The sequence below is a fragment of the Eschrichtius robustus genome, chromosome 1, assembly GCF_028021215.1.
Source record: "Eschrichtius robustus isolate mEscRob2 chromosome 1, mEscRob2.pri, whole genome shotgun sequence".
Taxonomy (NCBI): domain Eukaryota; kingdom Metazoa; phylum Chordata; class Mammalia; order Artiodactyla; family Eschrichtiidae; genus Eschrichtius; species Eschrichtius robustus.
Window position 1 is genome coordinate 181,432,901 of NC_090824.1, and position 16,790 is coordinate 181,449,690.

The 16,790-nt window shown below is 39.5% G+C and overlaps 1 protein-coding gene and 1 pseudogene across 1 annotated transcript in view; one reads left to right on the forward strand and one right to left on the reverse strand.

Annotated features, from left to right (window-relative positions):
* The window catches only part of CCDC3 (coiled-coil domain containing 3), a 102,966-nt gene that overhangs the window by 72,262 nt on the left and 13,914 nt on the right, over nucleotides 1–16,790 (reverse strand). The window lies entirely within an intron of this gene.
* LOC137761520 (large ribosomal subunit protein uL24 pseudogene) lies at nucleotides 5,596–6,031 on the forward strand (annotated as a pseudogene).

The window sequence follows — 16,790 nt, forward strand, 5'->3', positions numbered from 1 at the left end:
AGATACGTTTTCCCTTCCCAAGAGAAGTTTGCATGAGCTAATATGTCCACAGGGAGAGCTCAGATGGTGGCAGATTTTTTGCTTCCAAGACAAGAAGGGGATAAATGATCATCCTGTCTTATTTAAGACCACAGCTTGATGGCCAGAGATCTCTCTTCCAAATCTCTCACGCTGCTTTGTAAAGGACAAGGGCAGTCAACACATTCAGCCTCCGTGTCCACGTGGGAACAATGAAACACTGAGAAAGAATTTAATGAAGAAAGCAACTGCAGTAGACTTTGGGAATAGACGTCAGAACGTCCATTTCCTAGCCTGCAAGACTCTCGGAATGCTTTATTTCCTTTCTTCCTAGTACCAGAGCACATTTCCATAGCAACTCCCAGAGAACTGGGTGCCTCATGGGGCCAGGTGGAGGTTGGCTTAAAGATCCTCTTCTTTGGGGGGCATAGAAGACCCTTAACAAGAACCAGATCCCTTGTTGGATCCTCCCCTTTCAATTTCAGGATATATGTGCTGAGGTACTCTGGAATGATTTGGGGATTAAAGGGTGAACATTATGCAAGAAAAAAAATTAAAAATTAATGAAGAAATGAGGCCACTCAGTGAAGCCTCTTCAACAAACCAGGATGAGAACCTTCTCCTGCTGACTTCTGACTTTTTGGTGAAGACGCATAACTGCCATCTGTGAGGCGGTCCACAGGACGAGAGTATGGATTATTCACAAAGCTCTGAGTTTAGTTACCAAGTTCCATACCACTATGACCTACTGTTATCCATCTTGCTGATGGAGAAACTGAGTCATGGTGAGATCACATGGTTATTAATGAGATAAAAATGAGCACTGGCCTAGCATGGAACCAAATCTACAGCCTGGCAGCTCTATTCACAACAGTCAAGACATGGAAACAACCTAAATGTCCATCAACAGATGAATGGATAAAGAAGATGTGGTGTATATATACAACGGAATACTACTCAGCCATGAAAAAAAAGAATGAAATAATGCCATTTACAACAACATGGCTGGACCAAGAGATTATCATACTAAGTGAAGTAAGTCAGAAAGAGAAAGACAAGAGAAAGACAAAGACAAATACCATATGATATCACTTTTATGTGGAATCTAAAATATGACACAAATGGGGGATTCCCTGGCAATCCAGTGGTTAGAACTCCACACGCTCACCGCCGAGGACCCAGGTTCAATCCCTGGCCGGGGAACTAAGGTCCCACAGGCCACGCAGCACGGCCAAAAAATAATAATAATAAAAAAATAAAATAAAAAATAAAACATGACACAAATGAACTTATCTATGAAACAGAAACAGACTCACAGACATAGAGAACAGACTTGTGGTTGCCAAGGGGTGGGGTGGAGAGATGGATTGGGAGTTTGGGGTTAGCAGATGCCAACTATCATGCATAGAATGGATAAACAACAAGGTCCTACTGTACAGCACAGGGAACTATATTCAATATCCTGGGATCAACCATAATAGAAAAGAATATGAAAAAGAATGTATATATATGCATAACTGAATCACTTTACTGTACAGGAGAAATTAACATTGTAAATCAGCTATACTTCAATAAAATTTTTTAAAAATCTACAGCTATGGTCACATACTACAACACAGATGAACCTTGAGGACACTATGCTAAGTGAAACAAGGCAGTCATAGAACGACAAATAATGCATGATTCCACTCATTTAAGGTATCTAAAGTAGTCAATCTCACAGAAGCAAAAAGCAGAATAGTAGTTGCCAGGGGCAGGGATATGTAGGGAATGGGGAGTTACTATTCAACGGGTCTAGAGTTTCAGTTTGTGCAAAATGAAAAAGTCTTAGAAATCTGCTTACAACATGTGTATAGTTAATAGTTGCACAGTACACCTAATGGTTGAGGGTAGATTCCATGTTATGTGTTTTTTAATCACAATTTTAAAAATCTATAGCTATGAGCAGCTTAACAGCTGTGTCTCATCCATCTTAGTGCTGTTGCAAGGAAGAGTTTGAAGACATATATACTATAAAGGAAAATGTCTACAGCCATAGCTCTAGTAAGAGGAAATGACAAACATGGGCAAAAGATATGAATAGACATTTCACCAAAGAGGCCATACAGATGGTAAACCTGCAGATGAAAAGATGACCAACATTGGCAGTCATTAGGGAAATAGAAATTTAAACCACAGTGACAAGACAGACCACAGAATGGGAGAAAATATTTGCAAATCATGTATCTAGTAAGGGTCTAGTATCTAAAATATGTAAGGAACTGTTTCAACTCAACAATAAAAAGACAACCCAATTGAAAACTGGGCAAAAGCTTGAATAGACATTTCTCCAAAGAAGCTACGCAAATGGCCAATAAACACATGAGAAGATGCTCAAGTCATAACTCGTGAGGGAAATGAAAAATCAAAACCACGGTGAAAGACCATTTCACTTCCAGCAGGATGGCTAGAATCAATAAGACAGATAATAACAAGTGCTGACAAAGATGTAGAGAAACTGGAACCCTCATACACTGCTGGTGAGAAGGTAAAATGGCACAGCTCCTTTGGAAATCAGTTTGGCAGTTCCTCAAAAAGCTAAACATAGAATTACCATATGACCCAGCAATTCAACTCTTAGGAAAATACCCAAAAGAAAACACACATACATACGTACAAAAACTTGTACGAAAACGTTGTTAGAAATATTATTCATAACAGGCAAAAGTGGAAACAACCCAAATGTCCATCAACTGATGGATAAACAAAATGTGGTAATCATACGATAGAATATTATTCAGCCATACCAAGGAAAGAAGTGCTAATTCATATTACAAAATGGATGAACCCGCGAAACATTATGCTTAGTGAAAGAAGCCAGGCACAAAGAGCCATATACTACAAGATTTCATTTCTATGGGCAAATCCATAGAGACAGAGGATAGTGGTGGCTGGGGGCTGGGAAGAGGGCTGAATTGGGAGTGACTGGTAATGGGTACCAGTCACTCTTTTTGGAGGGATGAAAATGCTTTGGAAATACAGATAATGATGATAGTTGCACCTACCTGAGAATATACTAAAAACCATTGAATTATATACTTTAAAAGGGTGAGTTTTATGGTGTGTGAATTATGTCTAAAAACAAAATTTAAACACAATGAGAACACACCTATCAGAATGGATAAAATACAAAATAGTGATAATAGCAAACAGCAATGATGCAAAAAACTGGATCACTCATACATTGTTGGTGGGAATGTAAATGATTCAGCCACTTTGGAAAACAGTTTGCAAGTTTCCTTTAAAATGACAAATGCGCTCATCAGATGACCCGGCATATGACACTCTTGGCCATTTACTGTAGAGAAATGAAAACTTTTTTTTTTTTTTTAAGTGGCATACTCAACCTTTTTTTTTTTTTTAATTTATTTATTTATTTATTTTTGGCTGCACTGGGTCTTCGTTGCTGCACACGGGCTTTCTCTAGTTGAGGCAAGCGGGGGTTACTCTTCCTTGCGGTGCTCGGGCTTCTCATTGCAATGGCTTCTTTTGTTGCGGAGCACGGGCTCTAGGCGCACGGGCTTCAGTAGTTGTGGCACGTGGGCTCAGTAGTTGTGGCTCGCGGGCTCTAGAGCACAAGCTCAGTAGTTGTGGGGCATGGGCCTAGTTGCTCCGCGGCACGTGGGATCTTCCCAGACCGGGGCTCGAACCCGTGTCCCCTGCATTGGCAGGTGGATTCTTAACCACTGTGTCACCAGGGAAGTCACCTATTTTTTTTTTTTAATTTATTTTTGGCTGCACTGAGTCTTCGTTGCTGCGTGCGGGCTTTCTCTAGTTGTGGCAAGTGGGGTCTACTCTTCGTTGCGGTGCACGGGCTTTTCACTGCAGTGGCTTCTCTTGTTGTGGAGCACGGGCTCTAGGCACGCAGGCTTCAGTAGTTGTGGCGCACGGGCTTAGCTGCTCTGAGGCATGTGGGATCTTCCAGGACCGGGGCTCAAGCCTGTGCCCCCTGCACTGGCAGGCGGATTCTTAACCACTGCGCCACCAGGGAAGTCCAAGAAATGACAACTTCTGTCCACTCAAAAACCTATGCATGAATGTTCAGAGCAGTTTTTTTCATTATAGCTGATAACTCAAAACCAACCAATGTCCTTCAGTGAGTGAATAGTTAACCAAATGATGGTCCACCATACCATGGAGTATTACTCAGCAATAAAAAGAAATACAACTTGGATGAACCTCAGGGAAGTTATGCTGAGACAAAGAAGATAATCTCAGAAAGTTCCTTAAACTGTATGGTTCTACTGAAATAACACTTGAAATAACAAAATTCTGGAGATAGAGAACAGATGAGTGGCCGCTAGGGTTTGGGAATGGACAATGGAGAAGTTGTAGCTATAAGGAGTACCACGAGGGAGCCCGAGGTGATGGGACGGTTCTGTATCTTGACTGTGTTGATAGCAACAGGAAGCTACACACACACAAAGAAGTGCATTATGTATAACTGGTAGCATTCGACTCAGCTCTGTGCATTTTACCAATGTCATTACCCGGTTTTGCTATTGCACTAGTTATACATGTTCAATTGGGAGGAATGGGTGAGGGGTACCAAAGACTTCTCTCCATTTCTTTGCAACAGCCAGTGAATCTATATTTATTCCAAAATAAGAAGTCTGTGGGGTTTTTTAAAGTAACTACATGGGGTGTTAGTCAATGCTTAAAAGTAATGACTGTGTTTCAATAAAGCTCAGAATTGAAGGCAGAAGTCAAGAAGAAATGACAGCCTGCACGGTACAGCCACAAACCATCACCTCTACATGTCAGAGGAATCCTCCTTCTAGTGTGAACTGCATATACCTGATAACAAGTCAAGAACTTCCGGTGTAGACCCACTAATTTGTGTGTCCTCACTTGTCCTCTAATCACCCGCATGCAGCTCTGCTATCCTAACCTACCCTCATCCTCATCTCTGGGCTTCCATTCATGCTCTTCCCTGTCTGACTTCATCTTCTCTCCACTTATCCAAATCCTTCCCACTGGGTCATAAGGCCCTGCAGCAGTATCCATCTTTCCACGTGGGTTAATTGTATCTCTCTAACTAGATGCTTGAGTTCAGACACCAGGTCATCTTCCTCTACCACATCCTCCTTAATGCACCATACAATGCTGAGAATGTAGGGAGTATCAAAAATCTCTGTTGATGGAATAAAGGCCTGCCTGCCTCAAGATCTTTTATTCTCACTCTTGCGAGCTAGGTGATGGAGAATGGGTACACACAGGGGCATGAAAGCCAAGACAGCGTTTCACACGTAATCGCAACTGTGTACTTTTAAAATCATCATCTCAGTTGCTTTTTATTACAGGGCTATGAATGATGCATAGGAGGTATAATCTGATCCATTTTACGGATAAGGAAACTTAGTTCAGAGTGGCTAAGTGATATACAAAATCACAATTGGTACTGAGTCAGGGTTAGAAACCAAGACTCATCCTAAAACCTTACCGAGACGCAAATTGCCACTTTAAACTTTGTTTTTAAAAGAGCAAATTATTGCTCTCTTCTCTTTTGCGGCCATCGCTGAAGCACCAGCGGCCAAAATGAAGTGCAATCCCTTTGTGACTTCTGACCCAAGCGAGAACCGGAAAAGGCATTTCCATGCGCCTTCCCACGTTCGCAGGAAGATTATGTCTTCCCCTGTTTCTAAAGAGCTGAGACAGAAGTACAATGTCCGACCCACGCCCATCCGGAAGGACGATGAAGTTCAGGTTGGACAAGGGCACTACAGAGGGCAGCAAATTGGCAACATAGTCCAGGTTTACAGGAAGAAATGTGTCATCTACGTTAACGAGTGCAGCGGGAGAAGGCAAATGGCACGACTGTCCATGTGGGCATTCACCCAGCAAGGTGGTTATCACCAGACTAAACCTGGACAAAGACCGCAAAAAGATCCTCGAACGTAAAGCCAAATCTCACCAAGTAGGAAAGGAAAAGGGCAAATATAAAGAAGAAACAATTGAGAAGATGCAGGAATAAAGTAATCTTGAATACAACTTTCATTAAAAACTGTTAAAAATGAAAAAAGGGGCAAATTATTAGTAACTTAAGATGCAAATATTCCCAAAATGAAGTGTAACTTTTGCAACCCAAAATATGGTACTTAGCCAACACCTTGGGGTGGCTGGGGCCCTATATGAAGAGGAAAAAGGAAAAGCCTTAAAAAGTGGGGATAGAAGAGCAGACTGTGATCAGGGAACAATTGGAGGAACACAGGAAAAGCCCCACTTCCAAACATATCCTGAATCCAGCCATTCCTCTCCAGCACCACTGCTGTCCCCTAGACCCTGCCTCCATCACTCAGAGCACATCACTCCACTTAACAGCTCCCCGAAGCATAAAGATCTAAACTTCTTGACCTTGCTTAGAAAGCTCTAAATGGTCCGGCTCCTGCTCACCTCTCTAAACTCATCTCATTCCATTCGTCCCCACCAACAATGCTCCCTTCACACCTTTCCATCCCTCAAGCATGCCTAGCAGGGTCTGTCTTGCACAGCGGCACTGGCTTCTTCTCCTGCCTGGAATGCTTTGCCACCTGGCCTTTGTACAGCTTGCCCTGTCATTCAGACTTCAGTGTAGGTGTCACCACCTCAGCCTAAAGTAGTTACTAATTCCTCTTTGTCATTTACCACCCTCTTTTAATTCTTTGCCAAACATCATTAACTGACATGTTTCTTATTGACTGATGTATTGATTGATGCATTGATTATCTCTCCCTCATCCCACTACAGTGTAAGGCTCTAGGAGGGCAGGGAACTCTTTTCTCTTTTTTTTCTTTTGTATTCCCAGTGCCTGACATATAGCAGGTATTCAATAAATATGTGTACAGTGAAGGTCTGAATAAATGAATGAATGAAAAAGACCACCACCCTACCTCCTTCAGAGTTCTGGTTCTATCTGGCCAATGAATGACCTATTAACGGCAATCTAAAAGTTACTAACATTCAACTAGAGGATAAGTAAATAGCATGACCCTTGATATCACAAAAAGTACTTTGAAAACAGTAAACCGCTGACCCTTGAATAACACGGGGGTTAATCCACGTATAACATAGTTGGCCCTCTGCATCCTCAGACTCAACCAACCATGGACCGTGTAGTACTGTATTTACTACTGAAGAATATCTGCATATAAATGGACCCGTGCAGTTCAAACCTGTGTCGTTCAAGGGTCAACTGTATTACAGATCATCTTACAAGGTCCAGATCAAGCCCCCTCTCTTCTCTGAAATCTTCCTGGGGTACTCAAGGCCCCATTGATCCCCCCTTTCTCTGACTTCCTAAATCTTTTACTGCCTACACCACTCATGTGATACTTTACAACCCCCTTCTGTATTTTGGTACCCATGCCTACCATGTGAGGGAACCATGCTAGGTCCTGGGAATACAACAACCAGTAAAAAGGAGTTTATATCCCAGTTGGGGGACATGAATAGTAAACCAGTATTTTCATAAACCACTGTATTTGTGATAAGTGTCACACACACACAAAAAAGTGTGCACTAACAGCATAATCAAAGGACAAAACCAGACCAGCTGCATAAAGGAAGGATAGCAAGTAGGAAGTGGGTCAGGGAAGTAACAGTCTATGAGAAGAAAATCTATCAGCTTTGGGAGGCAGGAGACCAGGGAGCAGGGCAGGATGGAGAACATAAATAGCATGAACTTGAAGCTGGGAGACCCTGATCTCACTTCCGGCTCCTTCACTGTCCACCCACATTCCTCAGTTTGTCTGAGTTTCAATTGACTCAACTGTGATAAGAACAGAATCATGTTCAGTGTTTACAGAACTCTCAGAGAAATAAAATATAACCCCTTCATTTTCCAGAGATGAAATTATTTAATTTCAATGAACAAGATACCTACTGAGCATATATTAATTACGTGTTAAGCATAAAGATCCATCAAAGTAAATGGATTTGCCCAAGATTAACATTAGTTAGTGGGCACAGACCATATTAGAATCCACATCTGCTGAATCCCAGGCCCTGAATTCTTCTCATAGGTATCCATCACCCTCCACAATCTGGTCTATGCAACTCCCACTACTCTCACTGCTAGAAGCCCATTCCAAGCTGAAATGCTGAAACCATTCCAAGCTCCATGTTGACTCCAGGCCTTCTGAAATTCTGGGCCCCTTTGTGAGGTCACATATCCCCCTTTCCCAGCTCAGAATGTGAAATGTCCCCCATCCACACTCAGCTCAGGTAACACCTCCTAGTTTGCCATTCACCTAGCCGGTCTAGAGCAGTAGTTCTCCAAGTCTGCAGATTCCTGGGGGATCCAGAGATCCTTTCAGGGGAGCCCATGAGATCAAAACTATTTTCAGAACAATACTAAGATATCTTGTTCACTGTGCTGACATTTGCACTGTTGGTGCAAAAGCAAAGGTGAGTAAAACTGCCAGCACCTAGTGCAAATCAAGGCAGCAGACCAAATGACACTAATAGGCATTATATTTTTCAGTGCCTTGTGTGGGCAGAAAAGAAAAAGGCAGTTTAAGAATGTCCTTGATGATGGGACTTCCCTGGAGGTCCAGTGGTTAAGACTTCACCTTTCAATGCAGGGGAAGATTTGATCCCTGGTTGCAGAGCCAAGATCCCACATGCCTCAGGGCCAAAAAACCAAAACATAAAACAGAAGCAATATTGTAACAAATTCAATAAAGACTTTAAAAATGGTCCACATCAGAAAATCTTTAAAAAAAAAAAAAAAAAAAAAAGAATGTCCTTGATGAAGCAGTAAAAACCATTAATTAAATCCTGACCCTTGAGTACACACATGTTTTTAATATTCTGAAGAAATCAGAAGCACACAAAGCACTTCTGCTGCTTATCAAAGTACAGTGGTTGTCTCAAGGAAAAGCACTTGGGCGATTGAGTTCGGAGTTGAACTAGTGGCTTTCTTTGTGAAAGACTATTTTTACTTGAAAGGATGAATGACAGACAAACTATAATTTTGAGTATTTGATAGACATTTTCTTGAAAATGAATAAAGTAAGCCTCTCACTTCAAGGAAAACTAGCAGTATTTGTTGACACTGATAAAATTTGAGCTTTCAAGCAAAAATTAGAATTTCAGAAAATTTGCCACTCCATGCTTGACATTTTTCCATTGCTTCAAGACTTTCCTGATGAGATCAATGGTGATACTGATGAAAAGGGTTTTTTAATATTGTATAATTAAAAGTCTCAATGTTTTCAACATCTGTATAACTCTGAACGAGCATTTTTCACATGGTCAATTCATCATGTTACAAAAATCATGCATGGATTAAAAAAATCCATTCAAAGTGCAAGAAAGACTATTGGATTTTCATGTAGGAATACAAAAAGTTCATTGATAAGGTTTCTGATTCTGCACTGTAACTTTTAAGAAACTATCACTTTTTGAGTTTTGATGAGGTATCAAAGAAGACTAAATACAGAAAAAGTACTTAACTTACACTTAACAAGTCACAAATACTTGTTAAACTGACGTTATACTCCATCCCTAAGGGATATCTTTGTTCTTGAACAAATAATGTGGTAAACTAGACTGCCTAAGCAAAGTTCCAGGGACATTTTAAATCAAATACTTCTAGGGCTTTATGGAAGATATGGATGAACTGAATTATGATTTTCTTGACCCATTTGGGCTCGAATTTCACTTTAAAAACTACAGATCCTCTTTCCCATTCCTATTTGCTTTGGATCATCAAGAAATAAATACTGTTCTTTCCCTCCCTGCAGTATGTCCTATGCAAGATTGACCAGATGTTCTTGATGGGCCCAGTCAAATAGGAACATCAACTTCCAGTGGCAGTCAAGATGAAGGAAACTGAATGTAGCCTATGATTCTTACTGATGTTAAAATCTCTGCACATAATACACAAAGCAACTACCTGAAGACTGAAAACAAAACAACTAGAGGCTATGGGACCTGAATCAAAGGGGGCAGAATCATTGAACTATGCAGCAAAAACTCTAGAAGAAATCTCCTATTTCTATCTAGAAGATCAAGTAAAGGAGCCCCAGTGTACTACACAGTAAGGGGGAAGTCCCTGGTTTTCTTCTCTTTTTCTTTTCTTTGCTCACCCAGCCTTGCACTACAGCCAACCCCGGTCTCAGATCTGCATTGCCACGGTGGCACAAGAAAAATAGACACCCTAAATAGTCCTATCTATTAAAGAAATTGAATGAGTAGTTTAAAACCTTCCAACAAAAGAAGACTCCAGGCACAGATTATTTACTGATAAACTCTACAAAACTGTTATGGACTGAATTGTGTCCCTCCAAAATTCATATGTTGAAGCCCTAACCCCAGTGCCTCAGAATATGACTGTATTTGGAGATAGGGCGTTTAAAGCAGTCATTAAGTTAAAATGAGCCTGTTAGGGTGGGCCCTAATCCAACCTGACTGGTGTCCTTATAAGAAGGGGAGATTAGGACAAATGGAGAGCCACTAAGGATGTTCACACACAGAGCGGGGACCCTGTGAATAGGCAGCAAGAGGGAGGCCATGTGCAAGCCACAGACACCTCAGAGGAACCCAACCCTGCCAGCACACTGATCTTGGAATGCTGGCCTCCAGAACTGAGAGAGAATAAATTTCTGTTGTTTAAGCCACCCATTATGTGGTATATTGTTTTCGATAGAAGGCTAATACACAAATATTTAATGGAAAAAAATACCAATTCTACACAATCTCATCCAAAAAACAGAAGAGGAAAGAATACTTCCCAACTCATTTTGTGAGGCCAATATTATCCTGATGCCCCCTTTTATATTATAAGAAAACTACAGGCCAATATTCCACATGAACATACATGTAAAAAATCCTCAACAAAATATCAGCAGATTAAATCCATCAATATATAAAAAATGGGATTTATTCTGAGAATATAAGGGTGGTTCTAAAGTTAAAGACAAAGAGAGTTTTGAAAGCAGCAAGAGAAAAGCAACTAGTTACATAGAAGGGAACCCCATACCCACTGCAATAAGACTATCAGAGGATTTTTCATCATAAATCTTGCCAGGCAAAAGGAGTGGAATTATATATCTATTTAAAATATTGAAAGAAAAAGAATTGCCAACCAAGAACACTATTCTTGCAAAATTGTCCTTCAAAAACAAAGGGGAAAAAAAAGGGGGGGGGACAAACGGAATGTAATTGATATAGCCACTGTGGAGAACAGTATGGAGGTTCCCTAAAAAACTAAAAAAAGAACTACCATACGACCCAGCAATCCCACTACTGGGCATATATCCTGAGAAAACCGTAATTCAAAAGGACACATGTACCCCTATGTTCATTGCAACACTATTTACAATAGCCAGGATATAGAGACAACCTAAATGTCCAACGACAGATGAATGGATAAAGAAGATGTGGTACATATATACAATGGAATATTACTCAGCCATAAAAAGGAATGAAATTGGGTCATTTGTAGAGATGTGGATGGACTCAGAGACTGTCATACAGAGTGAAGTAAGCCAGAAAGAGAAAAACAAATATCGTATATTAACACATATATGTGGAATCTAGAAAAGTGGTAGAGATGAACCTATTTGCAGGGCAAGAACAGAAACACAGACGTACAGAACGGACATGTGGACACAGTGGGAGAAGGGGAGGGTGGGACAAATTGAGAGATTAGGATTGACATATATATACTACCATGCATAAAACAGATAGCTAGTGGGAACAAGCTACAAAGCACAGGAAGCTCAGCTCGGCACCCTGTGACAAGCTAACTGGGTGGGATGGGGGGGTGGGAGAGAGGTCCAAGAGGGAGGGGATATAGGTATACTTATAGCTGATTCACTTCCTTGTACAGCAGAAACTAACACAACATTGTAAAGCAATTATACTCCAATAAAAAAACAAAAAAACAAAGGAGAGATAAAGACTTCCTCAGACAAAGGCTAAGAAACTTTACCACCTCCTTTATAAGACATGCTAAAGGCAGTTTAAGTTGAAATGAAAGACACTAATTAGAAATATGAGAGCGTGAGAAAGTGTGAAACTAGTTGATAAAGGTAAATATAGAGACAAAAACAATATTATATTACTATATACTATAAAAGACAAAAGTATTAGAAACAACTAAAACTAAACGTTAACAAATATATAAAGGTAAAGTAAACAGTGACATCAAGAATATATAATGTGGTGGGGAGGAGAGGGAAAAGACAAGATTTCTTGTATGCAAGTGAAGTAAAGTAGTTGTCAGCTTAAAACAGAATGTTATAACTATACGATATATGATATATTATTTAAGCCCTTAGTAACCACAAAGAAAATATGTATAGAAGTTATACAAAAGAAAAAAGAAAGACATTTCCACTAAGATCAGGAACAAGACAAGGTTGCCCACTCTCACCACTATTATTCAACATAGTTTTGGAAGTTTTAGCCACAGCAATCAGAGAAGAAAGAGAAATAAAAGGACTCCAAATCAGAAAAGAAGTAAAACTGTCACTGTTTGCAGATGACATGATACTATACATAGAGAATCCTAAAGATGCTACCAGAAAACTACTAAAGCTAATCAATGAATCTGGTAAAGTAGCAGGATACAAAATTAATGCACAGAAATCCCTTCCATTCCTATACACTAATGATGAAAAATCTGAAAGAGAAATTAAGGAAAGACTCCTATTTACCACTGCAACAAAAGGAATAAAATACCTAGGAATAAACCTACCTAAGGAGACAAAAGACTTGTATGCAGAAAACTATAAGACACTGATGAGAGAAATTAAAGATGATACAAACAGATGGAGATATATACCATGTTCTTGGATTGGAAGAATCAATATTGTGAAAATGACTATACTACCCAAAGCAATCTACAGATTCAATGCAATCTCTATCAAACTACCACTGGCATTTTTCACAGAACTAGAACAAAAAGACTGCACAATTTGTATGGAAACACAAAAGACCCCGAATAGCCAAAGCAATCTTGAGAAAGAAAAACAGAGCTGGAGGAATCAGGCTCCCTGACTTCAGACTATACTACAAAGCTACAGTAATCAAGACAGTATGGTACTGGCACAAAAACAGAAATATAGATCAATGGTACAGGATAGAAAGCCCAGAGATAAACCCACACACATATGGTCACCTTATCTTTGATAAAGGAGGCAAGAATATACAATGGAGAAAAGACAGCCTCTTCAATAAGTGGTGCTGGGAAAACTGGACAGGTACATGTAAAAGAATGAAATTAGAACACTCCCTAACACCATACACAAAAATAAACTCAAAATGGATTAAAGACCTGAATGTAAGGCCAGACACTCTAAAACTCTTAGAGGAAAACGTAGGCAGAACACTCTATGACATAAATCACAGCAAGATCCTTTTTGACTCACCTCTTAGAGAAATGGAAATAAAAAGAAAAATAAACAAATGGGACCTAATGAAACTTAAAAGCTTTTGCACAGCAAAGGAAACCATAAGCAAGACAAAAAGACAACCCTCAGAATGGGAGAAAATATTTGCAAACGAAGCAACTGACAAAGGATTACTCTCCAAAATATACAAGCAGCTCATGCAGCTCAATATCAAAAAAACAAACAACCCAATCCAAATATGGGCAGAAGACCTAAACAGACATTTCTCCAAAGAAGATATACAGATTGCCAACAAACACATGAAAGAATGCTCAACATCACTAATCATTAGAGAAATGCAAATCAAAACTACAATGAGGTATCACCTCACACTGGTCAGAATGGCCATCATCAAAAAATCTACAAACAATAAATGCTGGAGAGAGTGTAGAGAAAAGGGAACCTTCTTGCACTGCTGGTGGGAATGTAGATTGACACAGCCACTATGGAGAACAGTATGGAGGTTCCTCAAAAAACTAAAAATAGAACTACCATACAACCCGGCAATCCCACTACTGGGCATATATGCTGAGAAAACCATAATTCAAAAAGAGTCATGTACTACAATGTTCACTGCAGCTCTATTTACAGTACCCAAGACATGGAAGCAACTTAAGTGTCCATCGACAGATGAATGGATAAAGAAAATGTGGCACATATATACAATGGAATGTTACTCAGCCATAAAAAGAAATGAAGTTGAGTTATTTGTAGTGAGGTGGATGGACCTAGAGACTGTCATACACAGTGAAGCAAGTCAGAAAAAGAAAAACAAATACCGTATGCTAACACATATATATGGAATCTAAAAAAAAAAAAAAAAAAGGTTCTGAACAGCCTAGGGGCAGGACAGGAATAAAGACACAGACATAGAGAATGGACTTGAGGATACAGGGAGGGGGAAGGGTAAGCTGGGATGAAGTGAGAGAGTGGCATGGACATATATACACTACCAAACGTAAAATAGATAGCTAGTGGGAAGCAGCCGCATAGCACAGGGAGATCAGCTCGGTGGTTTGTGACCACCTAGAGGGGTGGGATAGGGAGGGTGGGAGGGAGGGAGATGCAAGAGGGAAGAGATATGGGAACATATGTATATGTATAACTGATTCACTTTGTTATAAAGCAGAAACTAACACACCATTGTAAAGCAATTATACTCCAATAAAGATGTTAAAAAACAAACAAACAGATAGCTAGTGGGAAGCAGCCGCATAGCACAGGGAGATCAGCTCCGTGCTTTGTGTCCACCTAGAGGGGTGGGATAGGGAGGGCAGGAGGGAGACACAAGGGGGAGGAGATATGAGGATGTATGTATATGTATAGCTGATTCACTTTGTTATACAGCAGAAACTAACACACCATTGTAAAGCAATTATACTCCAATAAAGATGCTTAAAAAAAGACAAAGGAATCAAAACCTATCCATAGAAAATAAAACATAGCACAAAATATTGAAGATAGCAAGAGAGGAAAACATGGGAAAAGGAACTATAAGACAAACAAAAAACAGTTAACAAAATGCCAATAGTAAATCCTTATCAATAATCACTTTAAATGTAAATGGACTAAACTCCCCAATAAGAAGATATGGGATAGCCGAATACATACAAAAATTAAGATATAAATGTATTGGGACTTCCCTGGTGGCGCAGTGGTTGAGAATCTGCCTGCCAATGCAGGGGACACGGGTTCAAGCCCTGTTCCAGGAAGATCCCACATGCCGCAGAGAACTAAGCCCGTGTGCCACAACTACTGAGCCTGTGCTCTAGCGTCCGCAAACCACAACTACAGAGCCCTTACACCACAACTACTGAAGCCCATGCGCCTAGATCCCATGCTCCGCAACAAGAGAAGCCACCGCAATGAGAAGCCCGCGCACCTCAACGAAGAAGCCCCACTCGCCACAACTAGAGAAAGCCTGCGTGCAGCAACGAAGATCCAACACAGCCAAAAATAAATAAATAAAATAAATTTATTTTAAAAAAAGATACAATTGTATTGTATCTAGAAGAAACTCACTTTAGATTCAAAGGCACAGAGACTGAAGGTGAAGGAATGGAAAAGGGTATTTTCCATGTGAAAGATAACCAAAAAAAAGTAGGAGTGACTATCCTAATATCAGACAAAGTAGGTTTTAAAAACTGTCTCTAGAGATAAAGGTCAGTACATAATCATAAAGTGATCAGTTCAATAGGAAGATATAATAATTGTAAATATATATGCACTTAATGTGGAACACCTAAGTATATAAAATATTGACAAATCCAAAGGAGAAAGTGATAGAATACGATAGTTGTAGGAGACTTCAGTATCCCACTTTCATAATGGAGGTAACACTTAGATGCAGAATCAATTAAGAGTGGACTTGAACAACAGTATAGACCAAATGGACCTAACAGACATATAGAAAACTTTTCACCCAACAGCAGGAGAGTACACATTCTTTTCAAGCACACACACATATTCTCCAGGACATATCACATGTTATACCACATGTTAAGTAACAAACAAGTCTTAACAAATTTAAAAAGATTAAAAGTATACCAAGAATCTTTTCTGAACACAATGGAATAATCAATAATAGAAGCAAAAGAGGGAAATTCACAAATACACCGAAATTAAACAACACACACTTGAATAACCAATGGATCAAAAGGGAATTTTTTAAAATCTTGAAACAAATGAAAATGAAAACACAACATACCAAAACTTATGGGATGCAGTAAAAGCAGTACTAAGAGAAAAGTTTATAGTGATAAATGCCTATATTATAAAAGAAGCTCTCTAATAAAGAACCTAACTTTACACCTCAAGGAACTACAGAAGAACTAAACCCAAAGTTATCAGAGGAAGGAAATAATAAAGATCAGAGAAGAAATAAATCAAATAGAGACTAGAAAATAACAGAAAAGAACTAAAAGTTGATTTTTTGAAAGAAATAAACAAAATCAATAAACCCTTACCTAAACTAAGAAGGAAAGAGAGGAGACCGAAATAAATACAGAAATGAAAGCAACATTACAATAGATACCTCAGAAGTAAGAATGATCATTAGGGACTATTTATGAAAAATTATGTGAACAAATTGGAAAACCTAGAAGAAATAGATAAATTCTGAGAAACATACAACCTGTCAATACTGAAACAAGAAGAAACAGAAAAACTAAACACACCAGTAACAAATAAGGAGATTCAAATAGTAATCAAAAGACTCCCCAGATCAAAGTCTAGGACCAAATGGATTCAAAGCTGAATTCTACCAACATTCAAAGAAGAATTAACACAAATCCTTCTTAAACTTGTCCAAAAAATAGGAGAGGGAATACTTCCAAACTCATTTTATGACAGCAG